Raw genomic sequence first — 19,460 nt, forward strand, 5'->3', positions numbered from 1 at the left:
ACGTGACCTTGGATGAGGCAGTTTTCTTCCAATCAAGATAATCTCCCCAAAGGGCTGACAGCTGAAGGCTGCCTTCCAGCCATGCTTCCACGGGCTGGGGGAGCAAGTCCCATTCCCGGAGAAGAATCAGCAGCCCGTGACAGCAGCCACCACATGTAGGGTCCACAGCCTGGTTTCAGGCACAACCAGGGATCCCTGAAGAGGGAAGCAACTCCTGGCACGAGGTGCATTTTCCTGGCAGAGGGTTCCTTGACCACCGTCTCCTGCCACCACCCCAAAAGATGAACCACCACTGGTCTAGGGAAAGCCGGACTTGTCCAAAACTTGGACGCGTCCGCCATGGTCAGAGACACACACTACTGGTTCTTAGTGGAGACGGATGGATGGGTGGGTGGGTGGGTGGATGGACAGATGCCGTAATAGATGAGTTATGAGAAGCACAGAAAAGGGAGCAACCAATTCTGCCTGGGGCAGGAGGAGAACAAAGATTCCCAGGAGCAGCTGATCCTTTTAAAGTAAGACTTGAAGACGGCACAGGAGTCGCCAAGCAGACAACAGGAGCTAGGAGTACCTGGCAGAGACAAGAGTAGATGCAAAGACACAGAGGTGAGTGAACACGGGGATGGTGCGATTCAGCACCATAGGAATCAGTTCACCCTTATTAGCCACCGAGGCACGCGGGTTAAGAAGAGGGGGAGGGGCGGGTCCCTCCTTTGAAAAACTCGTTTCCAGGAGTTATCCTGATGGGAATTGCTCAGGTGGTTCTTGAACAAGCAGGTCTCTCCCCTCCCCCACCAACACGCAGCAATTGCCACGCCTCCAGGTGGGGGGAGGGGCGGGCCTAAAGCCAAGGCCGCACGGGTGAAAAGCACCCGGTCATTTACCACCTCCTTTCCCATCCTTCTTTGCTCCTGCAGCGCACCCCTAGGAGAGAGGTGTGATCAGCTGCCCCACTTGCCAGAGGAGAAACAGGCTCCACAGGCCGGGTGACTTGCCCAGGGTCACTCACCTCCCTCGCTCCCAAGGGCAGCCAGGAGCCCTCCCCGCCCAGACTCACCCTTCCCAGTGCCCTGTTTTCCGCCTCTCTGCAGCCCCTCGGGTAGTGACGCCAGCTGTGTCACCCGGCAGCCCCTCCGGTTAAGGGCACAAAGAACTGCCCGCTGCAGGGGCCCGAGGGTCTGGTGGTGGCGAGGCGGGGTTGGGGCGGAGGTGGGGCGGGGGAGCGGCCTCCCGCTGGCTGTGTTTTGCTCTGGGAGGAATCCCCCACGGAGCCAGAGCCTCCGTCCTGTTCCAGGGCTGCCCCATGAATTAAACATGCCCCAGTGGTTAACTCAGTAATGCTTTTATTAATAGTTAATTACTCAATGCGCGCTGGGGAAATGAGCCTCACTCCGGCCTCGTAAATTAAGGCAGTGATCTCGTGAAAAAAGCCAATGGGAGTTCATTACCCCCCACCCCCCACCCCAGCATCCCACCTCCCGGCTCACCATTTAGCGGCGCTAAACCATCTGGGGAGGGAGGTGGGGCGCGGACGTGATTAGGGTACCGGGACTTTTTCAGGGTGGAGGTGGGAAGAGGCGGAGGAATATTTCCGGGTTTCCTCCGAGAGAAGGGGCCCCTGCGGGTTGTGGCCAAGTGTCAGCGGGGACGGTACTTCCAGCCTCGTGGCGGCGGTCTTTCGGCCTGTGTGCCTCGTCACAGCTGGGGACTCAGCGCGGCCCCCGAGGGGCTCCTGGCGGGGCAGGGCCGCCTGTCCTGGGTGCGGGAGCGGGACTCCCAGGCAGAAAGGAGCGGGCGTCGGGCGCTCCCGCCTCAGAGCCTCGGGCCTCCCTCCCCCGCTCGGCCTTTCTCATTTCACCAGCGTCAAGCTTGCCCGGCTAGGTTTTTGTTGTGGCTGAAGCCAATTTCCCGTCCTGATTTTGCTGCTGAGCTGGATGAGGGGCTTGTTCTAACCTGGTTTGGCTTTTCTAAATTTAACTTTCTCCCATGTTTTGCTTCCCTGGAGACAGAAGCCCCTCTGTCTATTTTCCTGGGACGTGAAAGCCAGCACCTGCTTTGAACCTACTGTGTGCCAGGACCTGCCCCCCTGGTTTATGCAGCAACTGTCACCTTGGACCAGTAGCTGCACCACGCTGGATCTCCAGTCCTTCATCTGAAACCAGAGATGATCCCAGATGGTCCCTGTATCTGGAGTTCCTGCGATGATTAAATGAAGTTCTCAGAACACTGCTGAACACCTGGTAAGTTCTCCCCAAGCGCCTGCTACTGTTAGCACCTCCTTCACAACTGCACAGCCGGTTGAAAGACCAGCAAAGTGAGTTTTCGCTGTGCCTGCAGCATGCGGGAAGTTCCCAGGCCAGGGATAGAGCACTTTCACCACAGCGGTGACAACACTGGATCCTTAACCTCTCGGCCACCAGGAAACTCCGAAAAGTGAGGTTTTAAATCTGTGCTTTGGCTAGTGCAAGGAAGCGTGACACAGAACGTGCCCAAAGCTCATCACTTTCCTTCCATGGAGGCAAAGCGGGGAGCCAGTTTTCTCCTCCAGAAGAGCACATAGGCCAAGCCCCCAGGAGCCAGGAAAGATTTGTCCTCTGTCCCCACTGTGTGTCACAGAGTCTCACCAAGGCAGTCTGGGCTGAGACACAGAAGCACAGACTCGCAGTTCCTGTCATGGCTCAATGGAAACGAATCTGACTAGGATCCATGAGAACACAGGTTCGATCCCTGGCCTTGCTCGGTGGGTTAAGGATCTGGCGTTGCGTGAGCTGTGGTGTAGTTTGCAGACTTGGCTCTGATCTGGCGTTGCTGTGGCTGTGGTATAGGCCAGCAACTACAGCTCGGATTCAACCCCTAGTCTGGGGACCTCCATATGCTGTGGGTGCGGCCCTAAAAAAACCAGACTCTGAAGTTGGGGTGGCCTGGGTCCGCCCAGATCCTGCCTGTTCACTATCACGTAGGTGTCTGGAGCCTCTGTTTCCGGCTCTGGGGAAATGGGCTCCTGGAAACACCTACCTCCTTGCACAGTTGTAAGGATTTGCGTTTCAAAGTGCCGGGTGCCGCCTGGCCTCTTTCGAGACCTCCGCGCCTGGGAGGACGGAAAAAACACCCCCCTGGAGGGTGGTGGGAGGCCCCCTGGAGCTGAAGGGCATCAGTCTCCCTTGCAAACAGGTGAGCTGCTCATGTTCTTGGCTGAGGCCGCCCAAAGGTGGGGATTTTCAGAGAACCTCTGGGGGCCAACACTGCCTCAGTGGATGTGACAACCCCTGGCCTGATGAGGGCTCTCCTGAGACAGGTGATGCAGCGGGTTGGGGACAGATGGCCTCTCGAAACCCATGCAGGGCCACCAGCTGCCTTGCAGACCAAGGTCGGTCAGCCTCTCTGCTGTGACCTCCGCCCACCCTCCCTCCCCCACAGACCGCCAGAGCCACCCAGGGGCAAGGAGTCTGGGGCGGGAGATTGAGGAGTGCGGCCCCGGGTTCATCTATACCATGTAGCGTCAGATTTAAATGTCACTGCTGCAGGCGGCTGACCCGGGTGCCCACACAATGGGCCGCGAGGGGCGCCTTCGCCGCCTCTTCATCTTCCTGGCGGTAGCTGACCAAAGGGAGGGAGATTTGGTTTCTTAAAAACTAAACAGTTGTTGAGCACTCTGGCGTTGCCTGGGCAACAGCCGAGGGGGAGAGAGAAGCATCTTATTGTTTAAAGTTATTCTTGCTGGATTTCAAAGGCTTGCTCTGAAAAGACCCGCATTCTCCAAGCAGCCTGGCTGGTCCTCGCTTTCTGGGCAGCCGGCCTGCAACCCCGGCTCCTGTCTTCCCTCAGCCCCCAGCCCCGCTTCCCAGTTCAGGGCTGTGGAAGGGGTCCTGGCTGTGCCGGACATCAGGGCCCTGGAGACAAGCTGTCTTCTGTACTCAGTGCGTTCACCCCCAGGCGCAGGGGGCTGGTATAGACATGCAGACAACAGGCTGGCAAGGTGGATCCGTGCTCCCTGACCAGGGCAGGCTTTTCCAGCCACCCTGACCTGGGATGTGGACTCAAGGACTTAGGGGTCGGCTAAGTGCCTGAACTTGGCAGAGTGGGGGCAGGAGAGTCCCGGCTGTATTATCCAGAGGTGGTCATCTTGGTTCTCAGACCCAGCTGGGGTGAGACAAAGGTAGCCATGGTGCCAGGTCATTGCCATGGCTGAGTGCAGCCGCCACGATCATTGGAGACGGGACGTAAGTGGCCTCCCGTGGCCCTCTGCCCCTAGTGCGGAATTGTTTACTCGTCTCTTTTCCCACGACACTGTCAAACACCCTGACAGCACGGCCACCTCTGTTCATCTGTGTATTCTTGTAAGCTGCCTCAAATCCTTTCAGGAGCAAGGCAAATGCAGAAAACCCAGATGAGATGTACATATGTTTTTAATTAAAACATGTTTAGCTAGTGAATACACACACATGATGCAAAATCCAAAGGTTCAAAAGGAATGAATACCCATGTCTCCTGCTGTTTCCCGCGACGGGGGTCAGTCATAGGTTACAGCTTCTGATTCGTCCTTACAAAGAGGGTCCGCTCACACAGAAGCAAATGGGCATCAAATACAGTATATTATTCATATCTCTAGCTCTTATGTCTCGCACAGGGCCCAGTATGTGGTAGATGTCTGATAAAAGTTTATTTGATAGATAGGCCCACAGATGAATGGATGGATGGATGGATGGATGGGTGGGTGGATGGATGAGTGATTGGATGGATGGGTGGATGGATGGATGGGTGGATGGGTGGATGGATGGATGAGTGATTGGGTGGATGGGTGGATGAGTGATTGGATGGATGAGTGATTGGATGGATGGGTGGATGGATGGATGAGTGATTGGATGGATGGATGGATGGGTGGGTGGATGGGTGGATGGATGAATGATCACATGGATGAATAGTTGGATAGATGGCTGGCTGGCTGGATGGATGAGTGGTGGGAGGGTGGATGGGTGCAGCTCTTGTACTGTTAGTTGCCTTTTCTCCCAGATGTCTGGGTTCCCCAACAAAGAGTTTCTTGAGAGAATGATGGAGGCCCACCATCAGGCACGTTGAGTCTGAGGGGCCCGTCTTCTTTAGACGAAGACATATAACAGGTAGCTGGATTGTGGTTATATCAGATGGGAATCTTATTCTACTGCTAATAACAGAGATCCAACTATAGTGGCTTTAGTCCAAAAAGGTTTTGGTTTTTTTCATGAGGCAAAGTTCAGCCCTCAAGGATATCAGAGTTGAGGTCACTGTGACATCCTTGACCTTTCTCTCCTGGTCTCAAAGAAGCTGTTGTGGGAGGAGGCTCCAACCTCGAGTCCAAGTTACAGGGAAGAAGAGAGGGAAAAGGATGAGTCTACCTCCTATAAGAAGCCTGTTCCTGGAGATCCCACCAAACAACTTCTCATCATATCTCCATGGCAACCCCGAGGCGCAAAGGGGGCTGGGATGTGTGCTTTTTAGGATGGGCATGTTACTCCCCCAGATAATACTGGGGATCTGTTAGCAAGGAAGAGGGGGAGCCAGATAGGTGACCAGCAGCCTCCGCCACATGGGTAGAGACTTGGGAAAGTTCTGGGCCTGGAAACAGATGCAGCAGGAAGGTGTGTCCCGGGGAAGAGCATAAACTAAAGCACAGGACATGAAAGTTCTCAGCTCATTTGACCTATGTTCTCTTGGCTCCAGCCTCAAATAGCTCCAAATGGGACCACTTCTACCCTGGTCCAAGCAACATCATCTTTCACTTGTGTGAGAGGTGGCCTGGCACCCCCTCTGACTCTCTGCTCAGCCCTCCCTTTGTCTGCCTGACACCCACAGTGACCCCCTCACTGAGAAATCAGAGAGCATGGCTCTGCGCTTAACTCCCGGCAGCAGACGCCCACCTCACTGGGAATGGAGGCCCAGGTCCTCCCCGAGGCTTGAGCAGCCTTCCTTGACGCGGTCCCTGCCCTCGGCATCCTCTCCCACCATCAGCCCCTTTGCTGCAGCCGCACCAGCCTCCTGGCTCCCTCCCACCTCAGAGCCCGTCCACCTGCAGCCTGGAATGAATTTCACGCTGAAGCTCCTTGTGGCAGTACCTCTGCCTCCTTCAGGTTACTGCTCAAATATCACTACCCTAGAGACCCCCCCCAACCCCCGCCCTGTTCTAGCTGAGCCCCCACTCCAATCACTCTACTGCAGGACTTAACCCATTTGGGGCCATGGACCCCTGGCCTCTGGTGAAACCTATGTACAGACCCCTTCTCAGAATAATGTTTTTTTGTTTGTTTGTTTTTGTCTTTTTGCCTTTTCTAGGGCCCCTCCCGCGGCATTTGGAAGTTCCCAGGCTAGGGGTCGAATCAGAGCTGTAGCCGCCGGCTTACGCCAGAGCCACAGCAACGTGGGATCCGAGCCATGTCTACGACCTACACCACAGCTCACAGCAACACCGGATCCTTAACCCACTGAGCAAGGCCAGGGAATCGAATCTGCAACCTCTTGGTTCCTAGTCAGATTCGTTAACTACTGCGCCACGACGGGAACTCCCAGAATAATGTTTTTAAATACGTGTTTAAATAGAAGAAGATACGTGGAATCACAAAGGGAGCCAATTATATTGCAATACAGTTTTCAAAACATTTACAAATGTGTGATTCAGCGCTATGTAGGTGCCTCTTTGGTAACGCATTCCCTAACAAGATCTCGCCGCACCTCTTTTCGCTCCCACAATTTTGAAGCGGTGATGAGTGTCGATGATACTGTGAAACGTCTGCAACCACTGTGAGGTGACAGGAAACATCTGCTTTCTGCTGGTGACCAAGGCACAGGCACTGCTACCTGTACCGCGTGTGTCGCCGGTACCTACAATTGCGGAGAAGGGCTGCATTTTAGAGAAATGAGTGCAGTGTAGCTGTTCCCCCTTGAACTTCACTGACCCCTGAATTCTGTCTGTAGAGTCTTTGGAGGAGTCTGGTGTGTTTGGGGGGTTTGTTGTTTGTTTTTTTTTTGCTTTTTAGGGCCACACCGGCAACCCTCGGCATGTGGAGGTTCCTAGGCCAGGGGTCAAATCGGAGCTACAGCGGCCGGCCTACGCCACAGCCACAGCAACGCCAGATCTGAGCCATGTCTGCACCCTACACCACAGCTCATGGCAATGCCGGATCCATAACCCAATGAGCAAGGCCAGGGATTGAACCTATATCCTCATGGATGCTCGTCGGGTTTGTTACCGCTGAGTCCCGATGGGAACTCCTGGAAATGCATATTTTGAAATACATGAATAAATAAGGGATGAGGCTGGAGGCAGGTCTGGGGAGCCTTGAATGCCACACTCAGGAGCGTGCCTGTGACTGGCCGTGATGGACTCACCCTGGGAGGGGAGATGGGCCTGTCACTGTCCCCATGGCTGCCAGGCTGACAGTTGGGACAACTAGGGAGATGAGAGACACCGAGGCTGCCTTCTGGAGGCAGCTTTTTGAGGGAGACTTGGCCATAAACTGCTCAGCATCAGTATTGACTGTCAGCAGCCACTTCACTCTTGCCTTCCTGCCTCCTCCTCCTGGTCCCCCAGGTTGTTAAACAGGAACCCTGGACAAACCATCTCTCCTCACTGTTACCTGGGGACAAAGATGCGCCAGGCAAGGGGAGCGGGGGCACCGGGCCCATGGGGCTGCGGAGGCAGGCACGGGGATGGGTGGGTGAGAAGAGGCCCGGAGGCTCACGACTCGCCTTGGGGACACCTTCATGACAGCTGCTGCCACAGGGCCTGAGAGACCCCGAAGTTAAGGAGTTGAAGGGCCACTGCACACACCCCCAGACCGCGGCTGGCTATTCAGATTTCTCAGGGACCTGAGAATTCGGGGAAAGAACACACTTCCTGGAATCAGCCCACCTCGGGCCACTCGTTCCTCAACTGCACGCAGCTGAAGAGGTCACGTAAATGCCCCATGCCTCCGTCGCCACATCTCGAAAATGGGGAAGTGATGACTCTAAGACAGCCAGTTGAATGCCAGGTGTGGGGTAGACCCTCAGCGAGGTTGTCCTTGTCACTGTGCGTGTAGCAGGTGACAGGACAATGGGACCCTGGTCCCTCTGCTGCTAGCATTCCTTAACCCACTTTATCTCCCTGCCCATAAAGGGAGGGGAGAATCAGGTTGTACCACAGGAAACAAGCCGGGAGCAGAGAGAAAAAGCAAGTTCTGGAGTCAGGTGGTTCTGGGCTCAAATCCAGCTGTGTGACCTTGGGTAAGCCGCATCGCCTCTCTCAACCTCAGTTTTCTCATTCAGAAAACAAGGAGAGGGAGTTCCCGTCATGGCGCAGTGGTTAACGAATCCGACTAGGAACCATGAGGTTGCGGGATCAGGTCTGATCCCTGCCCTTGCTCAGTGGGTTAAGGATCCAGCGTTGCCCTGAGCTGTGGTGTAGGTCGCAGATGTGGCTCGGATCCCGTGTTGCTGTGGCTCTGGCGTAGACCTGCGGCTACAGCTCTGATTCCACCCCCAGCCTGGGAACCTCCATATGCCACGGGAGCAGCTCAAGAAAAGGCAAAAAGACCAAAAAGAAAGAAAAGAAAACAAGGAGAGCACCATCTTATCGCAGAGCAGTGAGGACTCCTGGACAAGGACGATGCATGGAGGGAAGCGAGCCCGTAGATCCGTGATCACGGCCCCAGCCCTGTGCGGGGGGCGAGAAGGAAACAGACAAGAGCAGTCATTCACTGCGGTTGTCAAGAGGTCCACACTTTCGAAAGCGCTCTTTCACATGCATCCGTTTCATTTGAGCTGCCCTTCCGCACTTCTGGATGAACAGGACAAGAGTGTTTGATCCCCGCTTGACAAACAGGGACATGAGCTCGGATGGGGAAGGACTCATCGCAGCCATCTGCTCCAAGGTCGCACAGCCAGTGAGACCTAGGGATGGATGCGAAGCCCCGTATCTTTTCAGCTCAGCCACTTAGGTCGTCCTCTACTCAACAGACAGCTGCTGAGCTAAGCCCCGGGGACACGGCAGTCAACGAGCAGCCTCAACCTCTACCCTCCAGGAGCTTGGAGCCTAGTGGCCTCGGGACACAGCCACCCATGGAAAGGAAGAAAGACCCAGACCTGCTCATGGATGACACATGGGGAAGGGCCCTGAGTCCAGAGTCATGGCTCCGTGTGCAGCGAGCGGGCTGGGAACGGAAGATTTCTCTGTCCTCGGAGGTGAAATCCACTAAATAAGCCCAGAGGTTCACCTAGGATCCCAGCATGGACAAGGCTCCTAACATGAAGGGTTCCATGGCCAGATACGTTCGGGGAAAGCGACACCTCTTTCAGCCTCTGAGAGTCATGCTGCTTTGGAAGATACTGCAGGCTCTCCGGAAAGGCCTGTGGAAATGGAACCTGTTTAACTTCCTTCCCAAGTGTGCTTAATTGAGTGAAGCTTTTTGTTTTGTCTTTTTTTCAAGCCACTTCTACTAATTTGGGAATATGCTGGGCCGGTGGAAAGAGCGCGGTGTATAGAGCCAGTGATGGGTTTGAAGCCCAGCCTTAGATGTGATTAGTGCTTGATAAACTGTGGAATCGTTATAACCCAGAAGAGGGGAAGTGACTTGCCCAAGGTCACTCAGTGTGAGACCTAGAATCCATGTCTCCACGCAGTTGATAATGGGAGAGGCGTCTCTAGGGCATATGCTACTTTGCTTCCCCTCTGATAGGGGTGGCCTTGACAACCTGTTGGGTGGGTTATTTCGGTCTACTAGTCCGTGCAGTGCCATTTGTACAGATTACAAAAAGGCACCTCCTTCTCCTGGGTCAAGCAAATGTCATGTTAGGGCACACAGATTGATAAAGCATCGCATGGGCTGAATTTTAACCTCCACTTGCTTCCCTGGCCAAGTATCATTGTGCAGTTTACAACCTGGACAACCGTACGTGGCAACCCTCATCAGCTCCTTTCTTTTCCTCCTCACTTCTTCCACCCTTGTCCCCTTCACAGGAATAGCTCCCTCAGTTTAGGGTGCCCGGTTGAGGCTGGCATGGGAACAACGCAGTTGTTGGACTGCACTTCCTAAGCCCCAAAGCAGCACCGGCCAAAGGTGCTGACTCAGCAAACTAATTTATCTCACAGGCCAGGGGTGCGCGTGAAGCAATTAGTGAAATAATGGTTATGTCGCACTAAAAATTATTTATAGAGTCGCCGTGCACACAGCTGTGATTAAATTAGACGACCAGGGGGGCTCTAACTGCCAACAGAGCCGGCATCCAAGGCCTGGGCTCCAGCTGCCTGGGGATGGGGTGGGGTCGCTTCTCCTGTCCACTCAGCCCCTCCCCGACAGGTGAGTCAACTCCGACCCAGGCAGGGATGAGGAGGGTCTGCATAGGCAGGGATGTGGGGAGGGACCTCCGCTCCAGGGGCCCTGAGCTACCAGACCCTTTGAACTTTGTTCAGAGGCTTTCCCCCAGTTGAGGCTTAGCAGCCCCTAAAACTCTTTCAGAGTCTTCTGCGGACCTTCCCATGGGTGAAAGGGAGGTAGTCTGGGTGAACTAGGAAAGATGGGCCTGGAGGCCTATGGGCTTGACATTGACCCCCAAGGGAGGCCCCTGATATCCCAGAGTCAAGCCGGAAACCACAGATCAGCCCAGCCCTCTCCTTTCACAGGTGGTGAAGTTCAGGGCCAGAGATTTCATCTCTTGTGTTTCCCTGGCAGGTGTTGGAGACGCTCGTTCCAGCGCTGGGTTCTGGGTGAGTTTTATCCCAGTCCGGAGCTCTGGGTGTCCCCTGAGAGTTAGTGTTGGGTGGGGTCGTCTATAGGAGGGAAGAGATATTTTGCACACCTATTGCATAGTGGACACTGTCTGTATTTATCACTTACACATGCTGATCTTTATACTCTGGTTTAGCTTCTTGCAACATTCCTGTAAGCTAAATAATCTTGCCCCTCTTTACAGATGGAGAACTGAGGTTCAGAAAGGTAAAGATATTTGCCCACAACCACACAGCAAGGGAGGGCACAGCCATTAATTATGCAAAGGTCCATCAGACTCTGGAGATGAATTGTGGTGCTTTGAGTATTTGGGGGAGTGGGTACCACTTGGGTGCCGGATGCGATGCTGAAAAATGATAACAGGGCTTTCTTTACTCTGGACCTGGGGCTCTTGTTTCATCAGCCGCCCCTCAGGGGCATCTGGGGAAACGGAGTCACAGAGTATTCCATAAGGGCCCTCCGACACCCAGGCTGTGAGCATCAGGGTTTCTGTTTATCAGCAGCTTTCCCTCACCGAGATGCAGTCGGTACTCCATGTAGGAATCACAGATCTTTGCCCAAAGGCTGGAGCTACCTGTGCGATTCCAGGATTCTCCCAGGGTGCCGAGGGTGCTGGTAGCCTGAGGAGTGGCAGCCAGGGTGGGTAGTGGGGGACTCCCAGCCTGGTACCAACCAAGGCCCTGCATTCCTGGCACTTCCATCCCTCGCTGTCTGAGCTAAAGATGGGCGCAGCCTCAGTCATCTTTCAGCAGCAGGGGTTCCTTTTGGGCCTCCCTTGTCCTTCCTCCAAATAAGCCCCTGGAGGTGAAAAGCAGTGGGTGATGAGCAGGGCCCTGAGTCTCAAGCCTCCCCAGCCCCCTGTCATCTCCCTTCCTTCACCTCCTTTCCAGCACTTCTCCTCCCCCACCAGCTCCTTCTCTCCGTCAGACCTGCAGGTCCCTTCCTCCAATTACAATTCCTGAGCAGGCTGGACCAGTTCCCTCTCCAGCCATCTCCTGCCCAGTGGCCCACACTCACCAATCTCCACCAACCCACCTGGACCCCAAAGGAGGAGGGCTGGGTGTGGGGAGGACAGAATTGAGAAGCTGGATGACCCTGGTGCCACCATCTCCAGGCGGGTCCGCCCCAGGGAGGAACCTCTGACTGCACAGGAGGCGCTGTCGCCCTCACTGCCCCCCCCCCACCCCGCCACTGCCCAGTGTGGCTCCTTATCCAAGTTGGGGCTGGCCTCTGGGTTCTCCTGGGTGCACTTGGGTCTGGTGCCCGCTCCCAGGGCTGTCCTGAGTCCTGCCGCTGCCTCTGGCCACTTAGCATGCAGCCCTGGTTGTTCAGGCTGCAGCAACCAAATGAGATTAGCTTGCCGGCTAAAGCAAGTCCCCACTCGCCACCACCCGCCGCCCTGCATAGCCCCCTGCCTGATCTGGTGAGCCTGCCACAGCAGCCTGGTGGGCCCAGCCTGGCCTGTGCCATCTAGCCCTGCCCCCACCCATTGCACCTGCACCTGGACCAGGGTCAGCCTAGGAGGCAGGTAGGAGAAGGATTCCATCCCACTTTCTGGCCCTGCTTCGTCTCTCCCAAGAGCCCTCTGGAGCCAGCAGGGCCAGGGGGGCAGGCAGAGGGAGACAAACAGGATTAAGGAATCTTCCTTACTTTGTATCCCTTGCCAATTCTCCAGCAAACCTCCTGGGGGCGGGGGGGGGGGGGCAAGCGAATAGGAAATATACCCTGCCGCTTCGCCTCCTATTAAATCCCTGAGGTGGGGGGCTGGGAGTGGGGGGCAAGCCAGAAGAAGGGTCCAGCCAGCTGCATTCCCTCTATGTCTGCCCCCCCCCGGGGGGGGGGGGCGCTGGGAATCAAGCACAAAGGTCTGGCCCAGCCCTGAGCCTCCCTGACGCCCTTCTGGCCAGGGAGGGAAGAAGGACCTGCCTCAGCGGCTCAGCCCTCATCCAGCTGAAATCCATGCCCTCTGGCCCCCAGGAAGCTCCCAGGGGTCTGTTAAAGAAACTGAGGGAAGCCTGAGTGCCCAGCCAGGCCCCCTGGGAGAGGTGAGAGATGCCTTTGATGTCAGGACTTGGGAGAGGGGGTGGGGCATCAATAAAGGGATGGCCCCCTGCCCGGCTCTTGCTGACAGTGGCGGCTGCCTCCTCACCCACGCCCCAGGCTCCCCTGTGTCTCCTGAACCATCTTCCTCCCCATTCCCATCTCTCCATCCCTGGGGCCCCCTGCCCAGCCAGCAGTAATGCAGGCTGCCCTGGGGCTTCGTGCCTGGCTGGGTGCCCATTGGGCTGCTCCCCTTAAGATTTGAGATTGGCACCTGCTGGCTGAGGATGACAAGTCCCTGCCACCTTCCCCATCTACCTGGCTGGTGCAGGTGAGTTGGAAGGGAGCCCAGGGTGAGGCAAAGGCTCCTCTTCTCCAGTGCACACCTCTCCCCGCCACTCCCTGCCCATCCCCGCTTCTTCCCCAACATCCCCCCCGACCCCGCCAGCAGCTCCAGCAGCCAGCACACTTCATCTTGGCCCTTCCCTCTACCCATCTCTCTGTGTTTCTTTAGGCATCAGACGGCTCCGAGCCTCACTCTCCCCATCTGCAGAACGGGGCGATTTCGGCTTCTCTCACGGGGCTGCTGTGGGGCTCCAGTTAGACCACCACCACCGTGCCCGGCCTTGTGACTCATAGCGCTGTCTGAAGGATTCTTCATCCTGGGCCACTAGGAATCACCATGCCTCCTGGGTTTGCTCTTCTTGCTACAAAAGGCTCCCCAGGCCTTCGCCCCAGCTCTGGAGACGCTCCTCAGCCTGGTTCATTTGGAGCGAGCCCGGCCCCTCTGTGTTGGGAAACAGGGGTCCCTTCCAGTCTCCGGCCCTGGGCAGAGGGAGGAGGTGGCCTCAGGATGCAGAGGCAGGAGGGCGTGGATTAGAAACCCATCACAGAAATGACTTTCTTATCACGCCACGACCTGAATTGACAGAACCAACTCTCGAAATTGAATTGTCTCCCCCCTCGGCTGCCTCAGCTCCTAGTTCCTTCCCCACTGCCACCTCCACCTCTGAAAGCCCCGCTGGGAGAGACCAAGAGACAGAGATGCAGGAGAGAAGCAAAGGTAGGAAAATGGGGTGGCTAGGGACCCCAGGCCCATGGGGGGCCAAGCAGCAGGGATGGGAGGAGATAGGGGGTGACGTGGGACCTCAGCACAGTGGGGGCTGCCTGCCACCCTGCTCCTTTCCCACCTGCCCCTGCACACCGCCACCGCTGGCAGGCTGGGGGCCTCTCCTTCCTGCTGGCCCCTCTCCAGCCCCCACCTTGGCGCCTCCATCAAGCCCAGAGCAGGCCCTGGTGGCGGGGGCAGAACCCTGGGCTGGAGCCCACGGGTGCTTGGAAGCAGCTCCAGTGAGTTCCTGGCAGAGCCCGGCTGCAGGTGGTAGGGAAACGGCCGAGGGTGGCCGGGGGCAGCCAGCTGTGTAATCGGTCTTGACTCTCCCACATCCAGCCCGAGGCAGGAGGTGAGCAGGGCGGGGCAGAGGTGAGTGGAGGGAGCATCCGGCCCCAGCTGCCGCCAGCTCCCCAAGCAGGCCGACCTAGAGTACCCTGTGGGGGCTCAGAGCCCCGGAAACGCAGGACAGGCTACAGGTGTTCTGGGCAGGGGGCTGGGACCCAGTATGTAACCCTCTGTAGCCCCTATGGTACAGCCCAGCCCAGCCTCCAGGCCTGATGGCAGGCCAGAAGCTAAATGCTGCCGCCTCCCAGGCTGAGCTGGTCCTGGCTCCCCTTCCCAAGCCAGCCTCTCCATCTAGAGCCTGAAAGTCTAGGATTCGCTCATTAACTGGCCCCTGGCCTGCAGCCAGGCAGGGGTCCCCCCGACACACCCCTTTCTCCTCAGCCTCTGCTCACCCCTCTCCCCACCATGTATCTGCCCATCACTGGTCAGGTGCAGATGGCCTGAGGGTGGACAGTCACTGGAGCCCGGGAACACAGCAAGGGAAGGACCCCAGCCCGGAATCTTGTGGTCCCAGACCTTTCCCCACTCAGCCCTTCCTCCTCCCCAAACACACACACACACACACACACACACACACACACACACACACACACAGAGCTTTGGTATCATTCAGAATGTGTTGTTGACTCTCAAGCTCATTCCTATCAATTTCAGGCGCCTCTTAAATCCAAGCCCCATTTTACAGGTGGGGAAACTGGGGCCCAGGGAGGGAGTGGGCTTATCTGAAGGCGCACAAGGAAATCCCTCTAAGCCCAGCCCATCTTTCCCTCCCAGGGTCTTCCCCTGAGAGCCCCCACTGGCCTCGAGACACTCTCGCCAGGCTTTCCAGTTCCTGCTGGGTTCCCTGCTCACCTGTGCCTCCCGGGCCTGGCCAATTGCAGGGCTCCAAAGTTAATAAATCAAGGTGACTTTGGGGACAAGAATCGGCCTCTTTCTCCCTTGTCCCTCCCATTTACATAATCCTGGCTGGCAATATGATAATGATGTTTGTTAAAGACAGAGCACAATAAATTAATACCGTTAAGTTGTTGCTGCAAAATGCAAAGTAGGTAATTTACTGCCAGCGAGGAACGGAGCCTTTAAACTGTAATGGATTAACTTTCCCAGCAGCAAATGTGTCCCCCGAGGGAGGGAGTTGGGGAGGCAGGGGCGGCGGGGCCCAGTGGGTGGTAGGGGGGCCGTTTGCAGCCCAGGATCTAGGCCTGTGTGTCCAGGCCCAGATCCTAGGTCTCCATTGGATGTTGCCGCCTTCCCCATTGTACAGAAGGGGAAACTGAGGCCCGCAGGGGGTAGGAAGCTGTAGAAGACTGCGGGAGAGAGTGGGGGTGACCAGGGGCTTCCTGTGTCAGTCCACACCTCTCTAGAGAGAGGGACCACAGGTGCCCCATTTGAGGGCCCTGAGAGCGGTCCCCCCAGGCCTGGTCCCAGCCCCACAAGCGGCCAAGATCCCAGCCCAGGGGAGGCCTCAGCCCCAGAGCCAGTTGTGGCTCAGACCCCAACTCCTCCCTCCCTGGGTCTACACCATGGAAAAGAGGGAAGCATCTGGGTTGGGTCAGGTTAGGGGTGGAGGAGGTGGGAGAAAGGGAAGGTGCACCAGGAACTGAGGGTCAGCTCCTGGCCTGTCGCCACCCTGCCCCAGACACTGCCCTTAGGCCCTGGGAAGGGAGGGGCCTGGGGGAGACTGAGAGGGACCGTGGGGGAGGGGAGGGAGTGGGATAAGGCAGTGGGATGGTGGGTGGTGGGAGAGGCTGATATGAACCGGCCTCGCCAGCGCCCCTCAGGGGCAGCCCCTCCATGAAGGCCCAGGCAGCTCCTTCAGCCCCTAGAGAACTGCTGCAGCCCCAGCTCAGGGCGGGCCGACAGGCAGGTCTCAGGGACCCCAGCAGAATTCTAATTTCCCATTTATCTCTGCAGCTTCTCCAGCTATATTAAAGGGGCGACACTCAGCAGGCAGCTCCCAGGCTAATTGGATTTGGGCCTCCTCTCACTCCTGGGCAAGGGAGGGGGCGGGGTGGGGCCTGAGGCGTCCCCGACAGGGTTGCGGGGGGGGGATGCTGGGGGCCTGGGCAGGGACTGGGCTCGGCGTGGGTGGCTGTGACCCCGGAGCCCAGACCCCTGGTTACATCCTGACTGCCGTGTGGCCTTGAGCAAGCCTCTGCCCCTCTCTGGACCCCACATGCCTCACCTGTGTTGACGATGATGACAACCACCACCGTCACCTGCACAGCACTTCCTGGGGACCAGGTCCTGTTCCGTGTGACCCCACGCCTCTAACCTCCAGCGCACTAAGTATCATTACCGTCCATTGTACAGATGACTCGACTGAGGCACAGAGGCATTCAGGAACCTGCTCAGCATCTGGACAGTACCCACGACGAACATTCCAGGTTTGTCACATGCAGGGAGTCCCAACGGTAAAAGCCCATCTACACCCAAATCAACCTGGGGTGGGGGTGGGAGGTGGAACCTGTGCCCATTTTGCAGGTGGGGAAATGGAGGCCTAGCCCACAGATGCCTTTAGCTTTAGGATTAGAATTAAGGCACTCCCAGGATTCGGGGCTGGCGTTTTCAGATGGTGTCCTGGGTGCCAGTGTCTAAGTCTGAGATGGGGCAGTAGGCCATGCACCCAACACTCGCCTTCCTCTGTCCGCCCTGCATGCCCCCCCTTCCCTGGACTCGGTTCTCAATCCCAGTACCCTCTAGGCCTGCTGAGGCCCTTTGTCCCATACAAAGATTGAGCTGGAGGGAGGGACTACTCACCTGAGAGCAGGTGCATTCCCAGATAACCCCCAGATGCAAATCGCAGGCCTCTGCAGGTCCAGAGTGGAAGGTGCAGAAGTGAGAGGGCCGAGCTCCACCGGTTCGTGATCCGTAGTGACCCTGGAACGAGGTTCTTTACCTGAGTTACCTCATCTCGTCTTCTGGACAGCCCATAAGCCAGCGCAGCTCCCGTGCCCACTTTGCAGACCGAGAAACCCAGGCTCTTGTGCAGCCCTTCCTGCAGAGTCTTAATGAGGACCTGGTTGAGCTGGGATTCAAACCCAAGTTAGTCTGGAGTTCCCGCTGTGGCATAGCGGGTTAAGAATCTGATGGCAGTGGCTCGGGTCACTGTGGGGGCGCGGGTTCATTTCCCGACCCCTTAACAGTGGGTTAAAGGATCCAGCATCGCTGCAGCTGCGGCTTGGATTCAGTCGCTGACCCAAGAACCTCCATGTGCCAAGGATGCGGCCATAAAAAACCAAAACAGAACAAAACCCCCAAGTCTGTCTGAATCCAGAATCCGAGCTCTTAACAGCGCGCTCCTCCTTGCAGGGGCGGAAGTCAGGAAGCTCCTGCCACGGAGGCCCTGGAAGCAGGGCCTAGAGTGCGACGCCAGTGGACAAAGCCTGGGCTGGGGACCAGGTGACCTGGGTACATCTCTCCTGGGCCCCACACTCACTGATACTTCCCTGAGTTCACGGGCAAAATGGAGATGATAATAATAGGGCCTCCTCTATGGGGCGATTATCTTACAGGAACGAGTTTTCAAAAGCACGTATCACAGTGCCTGACACATAGTAGGGGCCCCGTCAAAGCTCGTCATCATTTCTGTGGATGAGTTCACAGCAGCCTCTTAAGAGCGTGGGAGCAGCGTGCGTGAGGCGCTTTGCCCTGTGCCCCGGTCTCGGAGACTCCCCGAACTGAAAGCGTCGAGGGCAAGGCCCCCGTGTTTCAGGTGGGGAACCTGGGGCCCAGGGTTGCAGCAAGTGAGTGGCAGGGCCAGGCCTCAGCCTTGGGGGCTCCCTGCAGCCTCCCTGCTCCAGCCAGGGTGGCAGTTCTCTTCCCATCTCCTTTTGCCCTATGTGTCCCCATCCGTCCATCCAGGCGTCCCGGCCGTAGGAGGCCAGCTGGACGGCTGACCCGGCAGCCCTTTCTGAGTCCAGCCGCTGACGGGAACTTGCCTGGATAAATGCAAAGAGACCCCCCTCTGGAGGCTGCTCTTGCAGTGTCCCCATCCAAATGTTAATTTTGCCAAGGCCTTGATAAATCTTCCTGTCGTCCCACCTGCCTGAGACAAAGATTTCATCTTATTGAGAGGTGACATTCCTGCCCTTTGGAACGAGCTGTCAATTTAAGGCAGCGCCCAGCGTGGCGCGTGATGAAGAACCAGGTCCCAGTGAACCCCCTTCTGCGCCCCACCCCCATCCTTCCCTTAAGCCCCGCAGGGCCAGCCCCCTGGAGATATTTTTACCTGCCCTTCTAGAAGAAGTGCGGGGACCCCACCCCTCTTGCCTGGCTCTCACCGTTTCCCTGCACACTTGCTGACGTCCACCTGTCAGCACCTGAACCTCTTTGCCTGAGGCTTGCTCAGGCCTTTAGAGCCACTTGGCTGCCTGGACGGTGGACCAGAATAACATCCACAGGGTAGCTCTTAACTACTGGCTCTTAGGCGCTGGAGTAGAAGCACCTTTGTGGGGGTGGATACTCTGCAGCATGAGTTCCACGCTGGCTCCCAGAATTCCCCCGCGGGAAGCTCCAGTGGCCCACAGTGGTCATGGGCTTGATCCTCAGCCCTCATTGGCTGTCTCCCTACCCCCCCTCAACTCCCCACCTCCTGCTTCCCAATCAACACCTTGCCCTTAGTTCCTTTTCTTCAGGTCTCTTTCTGCAGGGCTGGGCCAGGGATTGAACCTGGGTCCCAGCACTCCAGAAATGCTGCCAATCCTTTTGCACCACAGTGGGAACTCCTTACCAAACATTTTTTAGCAGCGCAAGTTGTAATGCCCTGGAGTCAGCCATGGAACACAGTGGAGGTCTGACATTTCTTGAATGCCTACTGTGTGACAGGGACTGTGTGTTTCTTGCCTCAGGATCAGTTTTCATTCAAACTGAATGCCCTCTCGAAAGTTTTGTCCCAGTTTTGCAGTTGAGGAAATAGATGCTCAGAGAGATGAAGTAACTTACCCAAGGTCACACAGCCAACAAACAAGAGTCAATATCCAAACTCAGGCAGCCCACCCTCTTACCCCATTCCACTCTGCCTCCTCTAGATTGAGGTGCGAAATGGAGCCAGGATCCACTTCCAGGTGTGATCAACTGCCCTGTTGGGAGAATTTCTCCCAAGGGCTTCCTGTGGGGCAGGTAGCCCCTGCAGGGTGTTAAGGACCCCACAATAAGAAGATGCAGCTTCTGCTCTGAAAGGGACAGGAGGAGACAGAGATGCCTGAAAGACAGTATGGCTGGGA

At 56.7% G+C, this 19,460-nt stretch overlaps 1 long non-coding RNA gene across 1 annotated transcript; it reads left to right on the forward strand.

Moving 5' to 3' along the window:
- Window positions 1–415: 415 nt before the first annotated feature.
- On the forward strand, window positions 416–15,274 carry LOC125122522 (uncharacterized). Its single transcript, XR_007133838.1, has 3 exons — window positions 416–2,240; window positions 10,680–10,714; window positions 13,291–15,274. It is a non-coding gene; the product is annotated as an uncharacterized LOC125122522 (long non-coding RNA).
- The last annotated feature ends 4,186 nt before the right edge of the window (window positions 15,275–19,460 follow it).

This window comes from Phacochoerus africanus, chromosome 3 (assembly GCF_016906955.1).
Source record: "Phacochoerus africanus isolate WHEZ1 chromosome 3, ROS_Pafr_v1, whole genome shotgun sequence".
Lineage (NCBI taxonomy): Eukaryota > Metazoa > Chordata > Mammalia > Artiodactyla > Suidae > Phacochoerus > Phacochoerus africanus.